Source organism: Aethalodelphis obliquidens, unplaced genomic scaffold (genome assembly GCF_003676395.1).
Source record: "Aethalodelphis obliquidens isolate GAN/ISIS:26980383/991018 unplaced genomic scaffold, ASM367639v1 scaffold74, whole genome shotgun sequence".
In the NCBI taxonomy this organism is placed as follows: Eukaryota; Metazoa; Chordata; class Mammalia; order Artiodactyla; family Delphinidae; genus Aethalodelphis; species Aethalodelphis obliquidens.
Window position 1 is genome coordinate 1,199,434 of NW_020838018.1, and position 18,722 is coordinate 1,218,155.

General features: G+C 39.5%; 1 non-coding gene and 1 pseudogene across 1 annotated transcript; one reads left to right on the plus strand and one right to left on the minus strand.

The window, feature by feature from the left end:
• The first annotated feature begins 10,994 nt into the window (after positions 1 to 10,994).
• Positions 10,995 to 11,104, plus strand: LOC113612316 (uncharacterized; annotated as a pseudogene).
• A 5,592-nt stretch (positions 11,105 to 16,696) lies between these two features.
• On the minus strand, positions 16,697 to 16,801 carry LOC113612318 (U6 spliceosomal RNA). Its single transcript, XR_003429808.1, has one exon. It is a non-coding gene; the product is annotated as a U6 spliceosomal RNA (small nuclear RNA).
• Between the last annotated feature and the right edge of the window lie 1,921 nt (positions 16,802 to 18,722).

Here is an 18,722-nt window from a genome sequence, read left to right on the forward strand (position 1 = left end):
AGAAGCGATGGGTCCTGGAAGAGAAGGGAGGAGTCGGAGTTGTGTAGATTCCTCTTCTGCGGATAGCGGGCGTGGGCCTGGGACAGTGCGAGGATCTGAGGGCACAGCGATGACGCGTGCAGCGCAGCCCACGTGGGATCTGCGCCTGGCAGAGGAGGGGGCAGGAGGGGCAGCCGCGGCGTCACCCTGAGCAATGGGAGTCCTAGTGCAAGTGACGCTTGCCAGGGTGGGTGAAGGGAGAAGAGCAAGGCGGCAAGGATGGGACTCCGGCCGCATCCTGTGGGCGTAGTAGGTACTCCCGGATGCTGGGAAAGCAGTGGCTTAGGCGCGGGGTGCAGAAGGCGATGGGCAAGCGGGCTTCCGGGAAGCACGGCTGTGACTGGGAGGGGAGATGGGGGGCTGGGTGACAAATGAAATTGAGGTCCGCAAATGCGTGGCTTGTGGGTGGAGGCCCAAAGACATAGGCAAAGTGATGGTTTTAGAGAAACAGGAAGGGAGCTGGCAAATGAGGGGTGTTCACAGCTCAGTAGAAAGACAAGCCCATCAGGAGCAAGGGCACATTCTCCAGAGGCAGTCGGGACTTGAGGGGCATCATTCTGAATTTCTTGCTGAGATGGAGGTTAAGTCGGGTAATCGTGTGCAGTTGTACAGGTTGGGAAGTGCGCAAGGTGCCTCATCATGGCAAAACCCCATCATTCTTGAGGTAGGTGATCTGGATTTACGTCGTTTTATGACACGGAGGACCTCCTCCTGATCAGCATATAGTCATGTATGGGCCAGGAACCTAGGATGTCTGCTGAGTGGGAATGAAAGGGGCAGATGGGGATTTGAAGGAAGAGGTAAAATGTGGAACTAACAGGGAAGAAATGGAGAAAGGAAAAGCCTTCAGCAAGCAGTGAACGTTTTCTCCCTCTTTCTCTTTGCCCAAGTGGTTTCAGGGATTGCCCGTGACTGTTAGCATCCTAGAATATTACCACAGAGGCTGTGTTCAAGGACAACTTCCCCAGGGACAGAAAGTAACAAACAAGAAAACTTCAGTCTGGACCTCTGCAGTCATAAATGTGCTGTTTTAATAAAACCTGACAAGCCTGCCTACTTTTTTTATGAAGTATTTAATTCCCTAAGTATTTCAAAATACTCAGCAAAATTATTTCCTTTTACCCGTGTCAGATTGTTTTTATTTTTTAAGTACTGATGAAACACAGAGAGTGGCAACTTTTATTTAATCCAAGTCCAGAAGGACTCACTGCCAGCCCTCATCCACCAGTGCATGCAGGACTTAGGGCTGTTTAGCAGCGTGTTCACCAGCTTGACTCAATGCCAACCACCTTCCCCTCACAAAATGACACAGTGCAGCCCTCAGGCTCTGCTGAAACAGGAGCTTACAGGGGCAAATTTTGAGCTGATGTGGGTGAAAGAAACAGCCAATACACATGCTGCTGGCTTCTGCTGAAATCCATGGCCTGTCAAGGAATTATGTCCTCATAGGCTCTGTGCACCAGCTCAAATCCAGGCTTCTTAGTACAGTGATAATAGGTCACTCCTGGAGCCCATTCAATTGAGGTAATGCTTTTTGAGTCTACAACAGAGCCTGGCATGGAGGTCAATAAATATTAGCAATCATTATTACTTATTTTTCTTTGGCATTCTCCAATGTGTCTTACAATTATTATGACAAAGAAAAAAAAAAGCTTTACGAAACGTAACACTGCTGGGGAATGACATTGGGGTCTGTTGTCCTGAAATCTAGCTCTAGTCCTGGTTCCCAGGCAGATGCTGAATCTCTGTGCACCTATGAGGTGGTCTAATAGCACCTCCACCACTAGAGAGGCTGTCAGGAGGATGAATCCAGACAGTAAATGCAAAAGCCCTTATACCCCATTAGGCCACACACATGCAAGGAATAGGGGTACAAATCCCATCTGGAGTGTAGAATTGGAATTGACCCAAGATGATTAGCTTACCTTCCTCTAGTTCCAATAAAAGTGTCACGTAATGAGACACAAGAGCGTACGGTCACAGTGAGAACTAGGAGAACAGGAGCACTCTAAGAACTGGACAACCCTGGACCTGCATGGGTCCCTCTAGGCACACTCAGGATATCCTCCAAGTAGAATTCCTTCAACTATGACTCTGCAAACAGGGACTCTGTTATCGCCTCTCTCTAGTGCGCTCAGAACATTGTGATGAGCTCACCATGGGATTGGCTGCTAGGAGACCAGCTTGCTCTTTCGTGTTATCACTGATGTCCTGAGACATCTCCCCTCCAGCACTAATGGATGACCATGGGAGAAGGACTCATGGGTCCTGGGCCACTTCTATGACTGGGTCTCCTCCCCTGGGTCAGGAAACAAGCAACATCAAGAATTTATTCCCCTTGTGGAAATAAATGGTACAATATGGGGAATTATAATGCAGCAATGCATACCCCGATTCTGCCCTAACCAGCTGTGGAGGGCACCCTGGGAGCTCACACTCTGGCCTGACCCTCAGAGAAGGCATACACTGTTCTCCTGTCTTCATTCTCTTCTGCATGCCCTGGTCAAACCTAATCTCCATTTCTGCTCCCTACAATTTCTTTTCCCCTGGCCTCTGACCCATTGGGCTGTGCAAATGCCCCCCAGGCTCTTTTCTTCCACTGTCCCTGCAGAGAACGCACCTCCTGCCCTCTCTCCATGAGTCTTCTCTACCTGCCTCTCCCTCTGAAACCTCTCTGGAAAAACCTGCAGCGTTGCTACTGTGCTCATTCATTCCTGTGCAGCCATGTGGTGTGGGACCCACCTTGAGGGCTGTAGGGCTGGTGCAAAGAATGGGGAGTCAGACCTGGGCTGTGAATCCCAACCCACTTGGCAGTTATGTGCCTTGACAGTGGTCTAAAACTCTCATTTTTTGAGAGCTCCTTAAAATTTTGACGACGTGCTTTTGTCTTCATGTCATCGTGGCTCAGGAAGGGACTTTGTAGTCTTGTAGACCCTAGGAACGGCATGGCTGAGTTCACACCCAGGCCTCCAGGTCAGAGCCAGTGTCAAGTCACTTCTGGACAAACTGGGTGACTTCTGTATTGGCTCTTCCTGTATGAAGTGTGGTGGTTGCCACTACTTAGAATTGTCATGAAGAGCAAGTGTACATCTCTGCCCACTGGATCATGGGGTGGTTGGGAGATACATGTTTTGTCTGCTGAAGAACAGGATGTCTTCCTGGCACCCAGAACCCAGCCTGATAACTAAAATAGGTGCCAACGAATATATTTTTTTGACTGATAATATAAGCAGAGCCCTAACACAGTACCTGACAAAAGATGGACATTCCAGAAACTACAGTCATAGGAGGAGGCATTTATATACATGCTTAGCCAAGTTGTTCACCATCTATCTGTGGGCAAAAAATTTTGCCTGCCTTTTCAGTAAACAAAGAATGTTGCCTGCCATTCCAGTAAACAATGAATTACGCCCACCATCAAGCCGTCAGCCACTGCAACCACCCCTGACAGTGCACCCTGAGGGGATTCAGGATGGAGACAAACTGGGTACTGGCCCCAGATAGTTAAAATGCATATCAAAGGAATAATTTCTATGAGCCTAGACTCTTGCATCTTCCCATATAGAAAAGCACAAAAATCATTCATTTGAGATCTCTGTTTTTAGTGTTTAGCAGCAACCTTTTGATGTTTGACTACATGTTTGTTTGTTTGTTTTTTCAGCAAAAACTCCTATATATCCTGACTCCTTCTTTACCTCTTTGGAATAGTCCCTCAGAGCTATCTGAGAGGCTGCCTACCCGGGCTATAGTCTTCAGTAATGTTCTTGAATAAAACATAATTCTCAACTTTTGGTTGTGCATTTTTTTTTCTGGTGGACATATCTTCAACTCATTCCCACAGTCTGTGGTCAAGTACCCCAGAGCCCAGCATGAAGACAGGTTCACACTTGTCACTCACACTAGTCTGTGCTGCTGAGGAAGGTGGTAGCCACATAGAAGGCAAAAGAGGTACACCAACCCTCACCAAAAGACAAAGGGCTTGGTTCTCTTGCTCTGCCCATTGTACAGATGAGGAACCAAGGGCCCTGACTGCTTAAGTTGCCCACAGACATGAGAATTAAATGAACCACAGAATGTTTCCATTGTCTAACACACAGTAAGCACTAAATAAAAGTTTTGATCTTGTTTATTTGGAAGGATTATTTGTCCTTACCCACTGGTCTACAGGGCCACCAAGGAGGCGAAGTCACCGAGTGCCCCGACACCCCATAGTGGACACAACACCAGGCACCCACAGTCCCAGTCTGGAATTTCTCTCTTCCACACTAAGCAATGACCCCCAACCATCTTGAAAGTGGTAGTACTTGCATCGAAGCAGAAAACAAAGAACATCTGGAGGTTCTTCCTCCTTTCCAAGCACAACACAAGCTTCAATTTCTTTCCTTTTTTTAAAATTTAATAAGAGAAAAAATATCCCCCCTAAATTCCTAGGGGAAATCCAGAGACAATTATTCCCATCATATTTTGAGGAAGTCTTGAATCCTTCTCTGGTAGATATTGGATTCTCAGAAGGCAACTGACCTTCTGCAAAAGCCATTAGAATAACGTCATCTGAATGAGGTTTCCAGAATGAAATACTGCAGCCCCACCAGGCAGAAAAACAAACTCAGCCATCAGAGCCCACAAACAGGGCCTCACCAAGCATGGACACACAAATGTACCATACATGTGCAGCCAAGGCTTCTCCAAGCTTTCCAGGAGGGTCCACGGGTCCAGAATGCCATGCATTTCCACCCCAGCAAGCCAAGGTGAAGCTCAAAGGGATGTTTCATTTCCTGAATGGGCCACCTCCTTTCTGGTAGGAGAGAAAGTCCATGCTGGGATACATTACCAGGGCTGCTTCTGTACCACAAGAAAACTTGTTCCTTAATAATGACATGGGAATGAACTCACATTTGCAGATGATTCTGGATGATTTACTCTATTTACAGTTGTGGGAAATGAGACTTGGAGAAATAAGTAACTTGCCCAAGTCCACCTAACTAATAGGCAGAACCAGAAGAAGAACCCGAGTCCACCTCAGAGCCCATGCCCCCCATCCACAGCCATGTGGGGGCCACTTTAGCACAACTCCCTGTCACAAGCCCCCTCTAATCCATCACACATTTACAGAACATCGCAGGGATATTCACATCTGATCTTTCACTCCATCCCCTAGACCCTTTGGGTGCTTGCTGACTAAATAAATCTCATGTGGCTCACAACTTCCAAGACCAGGTCCACACAAACCCTCCCAGAGCAGGAAGGGGAGGGATGGTCCACATCCCATATGTCTAAATATTTTAAAGCCCTGGTCCCAGACCAGGCCTCAGTCCAAAGGAAACCCCAACCCAGGAACTCATGCACATGCATGTGGACATGCCAGTCTGTACCTCTAATTTCTGTGCACACGCATATGCTCAGCTACCCCTCAGGCCCAAGGGTGCACATTGGAGGGGTGGTCAGCCCTCGGGATGTTTGGACAGAGAATTCTGGATGTTTAGAGTACCCCATACATGATCTAGAAGGAGGAGTGCAGGTCCCAGGTGGACACATCCTCTTGGCCTGGTGGAGGCATCTCTGCAGGAAGGAACCAGGCAGAGCAGGACCTGCATGGGCCCTCTAAGGACCAGCGCTGGCTATGGACCCCTCGTGCTGGGCTGAGGGCCTCACTGTCCAGGCCCATGTCTCCTGTCCAGCCATGTCTTCTGCTGGATGCAACCAGCCTTTATAAGCCACTTACAGATCTAAAGAGTAACATCTGCTTCATGTCCCCATGAACACATTTGCCATGATCCACCTGCCTACGATTCCCCTCACCGTTTCACCTGCTGATCCCCCAACCTCCAAAACTCCAGTAGGGTTTTACCATACTGTCTCACAATTATTTTACAGTCTGTCTTCCAGACCAGACGAAGCATGAGGCCCAACACAGAGTTGGTGTTTAATCAATGTATTGCCTCAATGGATGTCTTTGCTTTGCCCACATCCCAGAAAAAAAGAAAGATATCAGCTTCTGTTTGAGCCACAGGTGCCTAGGAAAAAGAAGGACTAGAGCAATGTGTGCTTAGATTGTCTTCTTCCAAGCAGACCTCAAGCCAAGGGGACCCCAGCTCAATACCATGTTTTTGTAATCTGCGAGAAATGTGTGAATTTCATTTAGCATCATACAACAAATAAATACTGGGCACTTACTACATGTCAGACCCTGTCTGGACACTGGAGATACAATGGTGTAGACTATCAAGACAAACACTTGTATCCGGAGCTTACACTTAGTGGGAGCAGACGATAAAACACCAATTATCCATATCTGTGTGAGCACAAATCACACGTTGACATGTGCAATCCAGGGATCAAATTACAGTTGGATAGAGTAAGCTTGAGTGGCTGCTCTGTCCTGGAAGACCAGGAAGCGGAGGTGACATCTACACTGAGCCCCAAATGCTGAGCAGGAGACAGTCACGTGCACAAGAGTAAAGGTTCAGAGGTGGAAGGAGGGGCCAGCAGTAAGTGCTGGTGATAAGAGCTCAGCTTCTCCAAACAAATCCACCTGTGAGGTCACAACTTGATGAGAACAAGGGGAGCAGGGAAGAGAGAAGTTTAAGGAAGAGGTCAAGGGTTAGCTTCTGCTGGTATGAAAGTGGGTAAGGAGATTGTACCTTATTCTACATCTGACCAGAGCTGGTGCAGGCATTGAGTGGGGAAGCCATAGCCAGTGAGTTATGTTTCCAAATGATCATCCTACCTGATACATAGACAATGAACTGTGAGACACCAAAGGTCACCACAAGGTGACTCAGTAGTTCAGGGACTTGTCCAGGATGGTTGAAACGAAGATACCCAGATAGAGAGAGTTGGGTTAGGTTTTAAGAGTCTCCTCAACAGGACTCAGTGATGGATCTTAAGGAAGGGATGAGGTGTCAAATGTAACATGCGGATGTTCGATTTGAACACCTAACTAAACAGTTACGAGCCAGTGCAGGCAGGGTCCAGTTCCTGGAAGGTTGGATTGAGAAAATGCAGGATAGCCAGGCCAGAAGTGGAGGCAAAACTGCACTTTCTGAAATCTCATTTGTAATTTTGTCTTTTGGAACTAAAACTCATTTTTCTATTGACATGATAAAAGGTAGTAAGGACCCAGACCAACCCATAAATGCCAATTTAATCCACAATGCACTGACCATAGGACTAATGAGTCCACTGCCAAGGGACTGGTTCTTCCAAGGAAGAACATCTAGAGTTCCAGTGTGGAGTCCTGGGAACGTAGTGTTAAAGAAAACCAGAGCCAGACAGATGTGAAAGAAGTGAAAGCAGATTTTATTCAGAAATTATTGCAGTAAAAGAAAAGAGGCCTCAGTTTAGAACTGGGCTCAATTCCAGGTACATAATGGACAAATGGGGACTTATAGCCACAGAGCAGGGTGGTGGACAGTGGATAGAAAATTACTAAGAGGAAGAATCACAGGTAAGGGAAGATTCTGGCTAAACCAAATTGACAGGAATGCTGATGGCATGCCAGGGTGATCAGATATCACCTGGAGGATGGAGAAAGATGAGGGAATTTGATCAGATATTGAGGGTGTTCAGATATTGAGGGTGGGAGGTTCTGTCTAAACTGACTTAGCAGGAGTTTTGCTAAAATTGGGCAATGCAAAGGCAGACACAGAAGTTCAAAGCTGAATTCTACTTGGGAAGGGTGTTCAGAGGAGCCTGGCTGAAGTTTAGTCAAGGAGAGTCTTTTTCAATAGCTCACTCTTGTGCAGAGCCCCCGTTCCCTCTGAGGCCTGGATACAGCAGGAGGGTGAGACTGGGACTCCAGAAGGCTGGTGGGGAGAGGCTGCTGCAAGAACTCAGCAAGAGGAAGTGACTGACTTGGCCAGGAGAATGCAGGTGATGTGCCTGGGCCTAAGGATGGGGTCTGAGGGAAGGAAAATACACAGGTGATTTTTCTCCTTACCCACTGTAAGATGATGTTCCCCCTTTGCAGACATGAAATACTAAAAGGTGAAAATTGTACAGAGATTTTTTTAATGGTGTCAGTGCAAAGTGATCTAATCTTTTGGAGAAAAAATCGTAACATTTTTCAATATTCACAAAAATGTTAGTACACTGTGATCTAGTAAATTTATAGTTTACTAGAAATCTACACCAAGGAAATAGTGTAAAGAAAAGAAGAGTAGCAGTCATTTACTAATTTCTTTTTTGTTTTGTTTTGTTTTTCTCTCTTTCATTTTTTTTAATAGAGGTATAATTGATATATAACATTCTATTGGTTTTAGGTGTATGACCTAATGATGTGATACGTGTATGCATTGTGAAATGATTACCACGATAAGTCTAGTTACCATTCGCCAACATACAAAGTTAACTTTTAGGATTCACTCTCTTGCCAACTTTCAAGTATGCTCTGCAATATTATTGATTATAGTCAACATGCTGTAAATTACATCACCCTGACTTATTTATTTTATAACTGGGAGTTTGTACCTCTTGACCCCCTTCACCCTTTCCTTCCATTCCTCAAACCCCCTTCCCTCTGGCAACCACCTACTCATTTCTTTATTCAACAAATTTTTATTAAACCAGGCTCTGGTCTATGCTCCAGAGAGATGGCAGAGAACAACAACAATTTTCTGATTTATTGAGATTCTATTCCCATGCAGGATAAGCAAATATGTAAATAAATAAGTAACCTGTACACTATGTTAGGTGGTGATAAGATTTTTGGAGAAAGTAAAGAAGGACTTCCCATTCAGTAAGATGGAATAGCCACATCCATCTTCCCTCTTAAAATTAAAAACCCTGGACAAAACACAATAGCAAGCATTGGGAGATTCTGAAAGGCGGAAAAAGAAAATAAGCTGCCTAGGGACCACAGGGCTTGAGGTGTGCCATGGCAGCAAGTTCCCTGGGTTTTCTTATTGCAGACTTTATATCCCACACAGAGAATTATAGAAGCCTCCAATCTGGACTGCCAACAGACACAGACAAAAAAGCTCCAAGAAAAACCTGTTCTTCTGGAACATGCATTTACCATTTAACTAAGCAATTATACTCTTGGACATTTGTCCCAGAGAAATGAAAACTTACATTCACACAGAAACCTCAAACAAATGGTCAGTGCAGCTTTATTGTTAATGGTAAAAAACTAAAAACAACCTAGATGTCTGTCAATGAGTTAAATAAACTCTAGGACACCCATACATTGGGCTCTAAGTCAACAGTAAAAGGAACAAACTATTGATACAATATGGATAAGTGTCCAAGGAATTATGTTGAAATAAATAGCCAATTCAAAAAGATAGCCTGCTATATGATTCCATTTATATAACATTCTTGAAATGACAAAATTATAGAAATGGAGAACAGATTAGTGGTTTTTAGGGGTCAGAGATGGGGTGAAATGAGGTGGGGTGAAATGAGATGGGGAGATGAGTGTGGCTATAAAAATGTGACACGGGGGACTCTTGGGGTGATGGAAATAATTCTGTACCTTGTCTGTGTTAATGTCAATATTCTGGTTGTGACATTGTACTGCAGTTGTGCAAATTTTTACCATTGGGGGAAACCGGGTAAATAGTATATGGAATTTCCCCATATTATTTCTTACAACTTATTGTGAGTTTACAATTGCCTCAAAATGAAAAGTTTAAAAAAGGAAAGGGGGATAGTGAATGTTAGGACAAAGTGGAGAAAAAATGCCTCATGGAGCAAGTGACACTTGAGCAAAACCACGAAGGAGGAGAGGGATCCAACCTGGAAATTATTTGGGGAAGAGCATCCCAAGAAGAGGAAAAAAAAGAGTAAATTCTTGTTTATCAAAAAATAAAGAGGGGATAGTATCTGCAGAATGGTGGGCTAGGAAGCTCCAAGCTCTCATTCTTCCAAGAAATATTAAAAACACAACTAGAGACTGTCTGAAACAACTTGATACAAGCTCTGGAAAATAGTCAACGCTTTACACACTATGAAAACACCCAATCAAGAAAAAAAAACACGCTTATTCACACCTGCCCCACCCCCTTCTCAGCATGGCAGTGGCCTTGGTTTTGAGAATGTGGAAGCTCAGTTTCCAGTCCCCTTCTTCCATCAGAACTGGAGGGAGCAGAACAGATGTTATTTGCCATCTACTGTGTATAACTCTTCTAACCAGTCTGGGGATACTTGAAGGACTGCTGTCAGGTGCTCATTTGTTTTGCATAACTCAGAATCCAGGCAGGAAAAGCGTCAGGAGTTGCTCATAAAACTACAAGATGGACGTACAATATACTACCTAAGGCATATAGAAGAAGCTGGAGTGAGACTTTTTGGGAAATTAAAGTATTCAAAAGCAGTCATATGTATGGCAGAATTTAGAAAGCCATTCACATGCACAGGACTTTTCTCAGAAAAGTCCTGAGAAAACCTTAAGCTTTCACGTGGATTGATCCTTAAGCTAAGCGATATAGGCATGCAAAGACTGGAAGAGGTGGCTGTTGTTCTCTCTCTCTCTCCCTCTGTGTGTGTGTCTTTCTCTCTCTCTCTGTTTTTTCTTGTTGTTGTTTCTTAGTTTCAATTCCTGTCATTAAAGGAAATCTCTGTCAAACATTAGTTGAGCATGAGTTAAAGGAACAGAGAGTTCAGTGATCACACACATCAAGGAATAGTTTTTGCATAATAGTTTGAAAAATTCTCAAAACAGACTAACATAACCTTCAACAATACAAATATCAAACCTTGGAGAAAGAAGATAATGTGATTTCCAAAGTTACTGCATTATAACAGTCACATGGCAAGCTTTGAAAAAAGAAATTACAAGGCATAATATGAAACAGGAAAGCACTGCTCATTCTAATGAACAAATTAGGTTGAAAGAAATCATTCCTGAGTAAGCCCAAAACATCAAACTTACTACACAAAGACTTTAAAACAAATGTTTTAAATATGCTCAAAGTGCTAAGGAAAAACACAAACAAAGAACTGAAGGAAATCAGCTGTTATCTGAAAGGAGAAAATGTTAGTTTTCCCTTGATGCATGGAAGAGGCCTTCAGGCCTGACAGTTAAGACACTGCCATCTACTTGGTGACATCTAAATATGGTTAAAAAATAATTTTAAAAAGAATGAAAGGGGGCTTCCCTGGTGGTGCAGTGGTTGAGAGTCCGCCTGCCGATGCAGGGGACATGGGTTTGTGCCCCGGTCCGGGAAGATCCCACATGCCACGGAGCAGCTGGGCCCATGAGCCATGGCCGCCGAGCCTGCATGTCCAGAGCCTGTGCTCTGCAACAGGAGAGGCCACAACAGTGAGAGGCCCGCATACCGCAAAAAAAAAAAAAAAAAAGAATGGAAGGAAATCAGGAAAATGATGTATAAACAAAATGAGAAAACCAACAAAAGATGGAAATTATAAAAAGGAACTGAACAGAAATTATGGAGCTAAAAAGTACAGTAACTAAAATAAAAAAATTAACTAGAGGGGTTCAAAATCACATTTGAACAGACAGAAGAAAGGTTTAGTGAACTTGAAGATAGACAATTAAAATTATCAAGTCTCAAGAACAAATAAATAAGTAAATAAATAAATAAAGAATGAAGAAAACTGATGACGGTACTTATAGGACAACATCAAGCAGACCAAAATATGTATTATGAGATTTCCAGTGGGGGGTAGACAAAAATGAACAAAAAAATAGACAGAAAAATGACAGAAAACATTAACAAAATGTGATAGTAAGTTCTTACCTATTCATAATTACTTTAAATGTAAACTGATTAAACTCACCAATCAAAAAGCACAGAGTACCCAAATGGATTTAAAAAAAAAAAAATACACAGGATCCAACCATATTTGTCTACAAGAGACTCATCTTACATTTAAAGACACACATAAGCTGAAAATGAATAGATGGAAACAAGTATTTCATGCAAATAGTAACACAAAGGAAGGAGGAGTAACTATACTAATAATAGATAAAATAAACTTTAAGTCTAAAAGTGTCATAAGACACAAAGAAGGTCATTACATAATACCAAAGGAGTAAATTCAAGAGGGAGATATAACATTTATAAATATACACACTCAACATCAGAAGACTTAATAATATAAAGCAAATATTGATATATCTAAAGACAGAAAGAGATTTCAATACCCCACTTTCAATAATAGATAAATTATTCAGACAGAAGATCAGTAAGGAATCAGTGAACTTGAATCCTATAGACCAAATGAACCTAACAGACATTTACAGAACTTTCCACCCAAAAGCAGAAGAATACACATTATTCTAAAGCACATTTATAACATTCTCCCGTAGAGATCACATGGTAGGCCACAAAACAAGCCTTAACATATTTAAGATCATATCAAGTACATTTTTTACCACAATGTGATTTCTTAATTTATTCGTTCTTTGAGTGTGTTGTTTAATTTCCACATATCTGTGAATTTTCCCATTTTCCTTATGTTACTGATTTCTACTTTCATTCTGTTGAGATCAAAAAAATAGTATGAATTCAATCTTCAAAAATTTTCTTCAACTTTATAGTGGTACAAATGACAGATTAAAATGTATATAATTAAGGTGTACAATTGATGTTTTTATATACATATATGTTGTTACCACAATGAAATTTATTAACTTATCCATCACATCACATAGTTACCTTTTCCTGATGAGAAAACTTAAATCTACCCTCTTACCAAATTTCAAGTATACAATACAGTAGTGTTAACTATTGTCACCATACTGTACATTAGACCTCCAGAACTTAATCACCTTGCATAACTGAAAATTTGTAATCTTTGACCAACATTACCCCACTTCCCTTTCCCCCCAAGACCCTGGAAACCACTATTCTACCCTCTGATTTTATGAGTTTGACTGTTTTATTTGACTATAGATTCCATGTATAAGTGGCATCATGCAGTATATTTCTTTCTGTGGCTTGCTAGTTCACTTAGCATAATGTCTTCTAGCTCTATTCTTGTTGGGACAATTGACATGATTTCCTCCCTTTTAGGCTTAATAATTTATATATGTATACACACACACACACACACACACACACACACACACACACACATTCTTTATCCATTCATCCATTGGTCAACATTTAGTTTGTCTCCATATCTTGGCTATTGCGAATAATGTTGCAGTAAACATGTAGGGCAGATATCTCTTGTATCAGGTGATTCTAATTTCCATTCCTTTGGCTATATACCCAGAAATGGGATTTCTGGATCATATGCAATCCTATTTTTAATTTTTTGAGGAACCCCATATTGTTTTCCATAATGGCTGAACCAATTTCCATTTCCCACCAATAGTGTATAAAGATTCCCTTTCTCCCACATTCTCACCAATGCTTGTTAATCTTTCATCTTTTGATAATGACATTTCTAACAGGTGTAAGATGATATCATATTGTGGTTTTGATTTGTATTTCTTTGACGATTAGTGATGTTGAACATCATTTTATATACATCTTGGCCATTTGCATGTCTTCCTGAAGAAACTGGTTGATATTCTAGTCCATTGCTCTTTTTAAAAATTGGGTTATTTGGGATTTTTTTTTTTTTTTTTGCTTTTGAATTGAAGGAGTTCCTTATATGTTTTGGATATTAACCCCTTATCATATATATAGCTTTCAAATATTTTCTCCCATTCCATAGGTTGCCTTTTCACTCCATTGTTTCCTTTTCTGTGCAAAAGCTTTTTAGTTTGATGTAATCTCACATGTCTATTTTTACTTTTTTTTCCTGTGCTTTTGACGTCATATCCAAAAAAATTATTGCTCAGGCTAATGTCAAGATTTTTCCCCATGTTCTTTTCTAGTAGTTCTATGGTTTCAAGTTTTATGTTTGTCTTTAATCAATTATGAGTTGATTTTTGTGTATGGTATGAAATAAGGGTCCAATTTCATTCTTCTGCATGTGAATACCCAGTTTTCCCAACACCATTTATTGAAGAGATTATTCGTTCCCCATTTTGTGTTCTTAGTACCCTTTTTGAATATCAGATATTAACAAAACTAAGATAATTTTTGAAAAGACAAACAAAATCAACAAACCCTTAGCTGAAATAAGAAAAAAAGAGAAAACACTCAAATAAATATAATTAGAAATGAAAGAGGAGATATTACAATATCCATTATTTCAAGTGGGATATTGAAATCCCTTACTATTATTGTATTGCTGTCTATTCCTCACTTCAGATCTCTTAATATTTGCTTTATATATTTAAGTACTCTGATACTGGGTGTATATATATTTATAATTGTTACGTCTTCCTAATGAAGTGACCCTTTATCATTATGTAATGACTTTTTTTGTCTCTTGTGACAGTTTTTAACTCAAAGTCTATTTTATCTGATGTAGGTATAGCTATCTATAATTTCTTTGTGTTACCGTTGGCATAAAGCATCTTTTTCCACTCATTTACTTTCAGCCTTGTGTGTCCTTAACTCTAAAATGTATCTCTGATAGATAACATATTGGTTAGATCTTGTTTTTTTTTAAATCCATTTAGCCACTCTGTCATTTGATTGGGAAATTTAATCCATTTATATTTAAAATAATTATTGGTAAATAAGGACTTACTATTTCCATTTTGTTAATTTTTTTGTCTGTTTTTGCACCTCTTTTGTTCCTCCCTTGTTTTCTTTTCTTGGCATTTTACATTATTTTACATCCTCCATTCTTCAGTCTTGTCACTTGATCACCACAAGATGACTGTCACAGCTCTAATTATCACAATCTCACATAAACATCTCTAAAGGTTGAAAAAATAAGATTTGGAAAAGGAGCTCTTCTTGCATTCCTCTCCTGTTTCATCAGGGAGGAAAAAATTTTCTAGAAATCCTCCAATAGATTTCTCCTTGGATTCCACTTTCCAGAACTGTGTCACATGGACATCTTTAGCTGTAAAGAAAGCTAGGAAAGTTAATACCTGTTATTTTCAGATAAATTAATATCTGACATTTCCAATGTGAACTATGGGAAGTGTCCAGAAAAGAAAGCAGTTGCTCTTACATATCTGTGAGTTCCTAACCCACAGATATAATCAGTCACAGATGAAAAATATTCACCAAAAAGAAGTTCCAGAAAGTTCCTGAAAGCAAAACTTGAATTTGCTGCATGCTGACAATTATTTACATTGTATTTACCAGTTACATGGCATTTACGTTGTTTTAGGTACTATAAATAATCTAGAGATAATTCAAAGCATATAGAAGGATATATGTAGGTTATACGCAAATTGTATGTCATTTTATATAAGGGACTTGAGCATCCTCAGATTTTGGTATCTGTGGGGGGTTCTAGAAGCAATCCCTCATGGATACCAAGGGACAACTGTAGTAACTGAGTCTAACAGACCAACCCAGTATTTGGCAATATTCATTAAGATAGATTTGAGACAGGGGTTTGCAGAATTTTAGGACTTCCCCCTAAGACTTTCCCAAGTTTCCTCAGTGTAATAAGTAAAAACTAAGACATTGGTTTCCAGATGATACTTTGAATTTAAGAACCATGGCCAGAAGCATAACCATGTATATAATTATGAGTCTAATATTAGAGTAGAAAGGAGTGGGAAGCAATATCAGCCCCAATTTTCCAGAAGTAGAAAAATTTTTAATTAAAATAAGACAAATTCTCAAGCTTATATGGAATCAAAGTTTATAAAATGTAAAATATTAGTAATGGTTTTATGCATTAGACAACATAAAATTTAAAAAATTATGTCTATATGAAATTAGTTTGAAAGTCTTATAATCACTTTGAAACACATCATACTTTCAACACAGTACCTCTATGTTGGTATAGCTGGTATTTTCACCACTTACATTTATGAACTCGTTTTTCCTATCGACACTCATTCACAACTATGCATGTTACTAAACAAATTTAATATCTTTGTAATTGATTAACTATTTGTTTAGTTAATGTACATTCTCAGAAAGACCTCCACAGTAACAACTTTGATCTGCAGAATTGACTTTGTAAATGAGGGTTAGATTCTAAAAACTAATCATGGTCCTAGCCAGAGAAATTAGCCAAGGAAAGAAATAAAAGACATCCAAATCAGAAAGTGAGAAGTAGAATTATCTCTGTTTGCAGATGATAGGATCTTATGTGTAGAAAACTTTAAAGACTGCACAAAAAATCTGTTAAAACTAATAACTGAGTTCTGTAAAGTCACAGGATACAAAATTAACATTCAAAAAACAGTTGCAGTTCTGTACATTAAAAATGAACTATCAGAAAAAGAAATTAAAAAAAATATTGGAGTAGAGTTGATTTACATTTTTTGTTGCTTTTTGCTGTACAGCAAAGTGAATCAGTTATACATATACATATATCCACTCTTTTTTAGATTCTTTTCCTATATAGGTCATTACAGCATATTGAGTAAAGTTCCCTGTGCTATACAGTAGGTACTCATTAGCTATCTATTTTATATGTAGTAGTGTGTATATGTCAATTCCAATCTCCCAATTTATTCCTTCTTCCCCTCTCCCCCCAATAACCATAAGATTGTTTTCTACATCTGTAACTCTATTTCTGTTTTATAAATAAGTTCATTTGTACCATTTTTTTTAGATTCCACATATAAGTGATATCACATGACATTTGTTCTTCTCTGTCTGACTTACTTCACTCAGTATGACAATCTCTAGGTTCATCCATGTCACTGCAAAAAAATATGGAATGCTTCATGAATTTACATGTCATCCTTGCTCAGGGGTCATACTAATCCTCTCTGTATTGTTCCAATTTTAGTATATGTGCAGACAAAGTGAGCATCAGAAAAGGAAATTAAAGAAACAATCCCATCTATGATAGCATCAAAAAGAATGGAGTATGTGAAAGACTTGTATACTGACATCTACATCACTAATGAATGAAGTCAGTGAAGACACATACAAATGGAAAGATATCCTGTATTCATTGAATGGAAGAATTAATATTGTTAAAATGTACATACTACCCAAAATAACTTAGAGTCAATGTAATGCCTATCAAAATCACAACGGTATTTTTGCAAAAACAGGAAAGAATATCCTAAAATTCATATTGAACCAAAAACGACTTCAAATGTTGCAAAAGAAAAGCAAAGCTAGAGGTAATACACTTCCTGATTTCAATGTCTTACAAGTCTATGGCAATTTAAAAATGTGGTATTGACATAAAGATAGACATATAGACCAATAGAAAAGGATAGAAAGCCCAGAAATAACCCCTCCCCCATGTATATATAGTCAACTGATCTTTGACAAGGGTGCCAAAAATACAGAATGGGGACAAGGTAGTCTTTTCAACAAATGATGGTGGGAAAACTGGATATCAACTTGCAAAATAATGAAATTATACTCTTACTTTCCACCATACACAAAAATAAACTCAAAATGGATTAAACACTAAAATGTAAGACTGAAACTATAAAACTCTTAGGGAAAACATAAGTGAAAACTTGATGACATTGGTCTTGACAATGATTTCATGCATATGACACCAAAAACACAAGCAACTGAAGAAAAAATGAGTAAGTGGGACTGAAATCTAAAAGCTTCTGTACAGCAAAGGAAATATTTAACATAGTGGAGAGGGAACAGAGTGTAAGCAACCTACAGAATGGGAGAAATTATTTGCAAACCACAGACCTGATAAGGAGTTAATATTCAAAATGTATAAGGAGCTCCTTCAGCTCAACAGAAAAAAATTCCCAAATAACTGAATTCAAAAAGGAACAAAGGACTTGAATATCAGTTTCTCCAAGGAGACATATAATAGCTAACAGGTATACAAAATGATTGCTCAACATCACTAATCATCAGGGAAATGGAAATTTAAATCACAATTAGATATTACCTCACATTATTAAGATGTTAGTATGGCTGTTATTTTTATTGTGTTGGCAAGGATGTGAAGAAATTGAAACTCTTGTACATGGTTAGTGGGAAATGGTATGTACAGCCACTATAGAAAACAGCATGGAGGTTTCTCAAAAAATTAAAAATAGAAATACCATATAAACCAGCACTCCTACTTCTGGGTTTTTATCCGAAAGAACTTATATCAGGATCTCAAAGAGGTATTTGAACTCCCATATTTATTGCAGCATTACTCACAATAGCCAAAATGTGGAAACAACCTAAATTTCCATTAATGGATGAGTTGATATAGAAAATGTGGTATGTGTGTATATATATATATATATATATATATATATATATATATATTATTCAACCTTTAAAAAGGAGGAAATCCTGCCATATGCAACAACATAGATGAACTTTGAGAACAATATAAGTTAAACAAGTCAATCACAGAATGACAAATACTGCATGACACCACTTATATGAGGTGTATAAAATAGTTAAACACAGAGAAGCAGAGAGTAGAATAGTGGTGGCCAGGAATTGGGGGTAGGGAAATATTGGGAATTGTTATTCAATGGATATAAAGTTTGAGTTAGTTGATATGATAAGTTTAGAGAGCTGCCACATAGCATTTTGCTTAAAGTTAACATTAGCGTATGTTAATTTGTTAAGAGGGTAGATCTCCTGTCAAGTGGACACTTGATATTCACAGAAGTAGAAGAAGAAGAAGAGAAAGAAGAAGAAGAAGAAGAAGAACAAGAACAAGAACAAGAACAAGAACAAGAAGAACAAGAAAAAAGAAGAAGAAGAAGAAGAAGAAGAAGAAGAAGAAGAAGAAGAAGA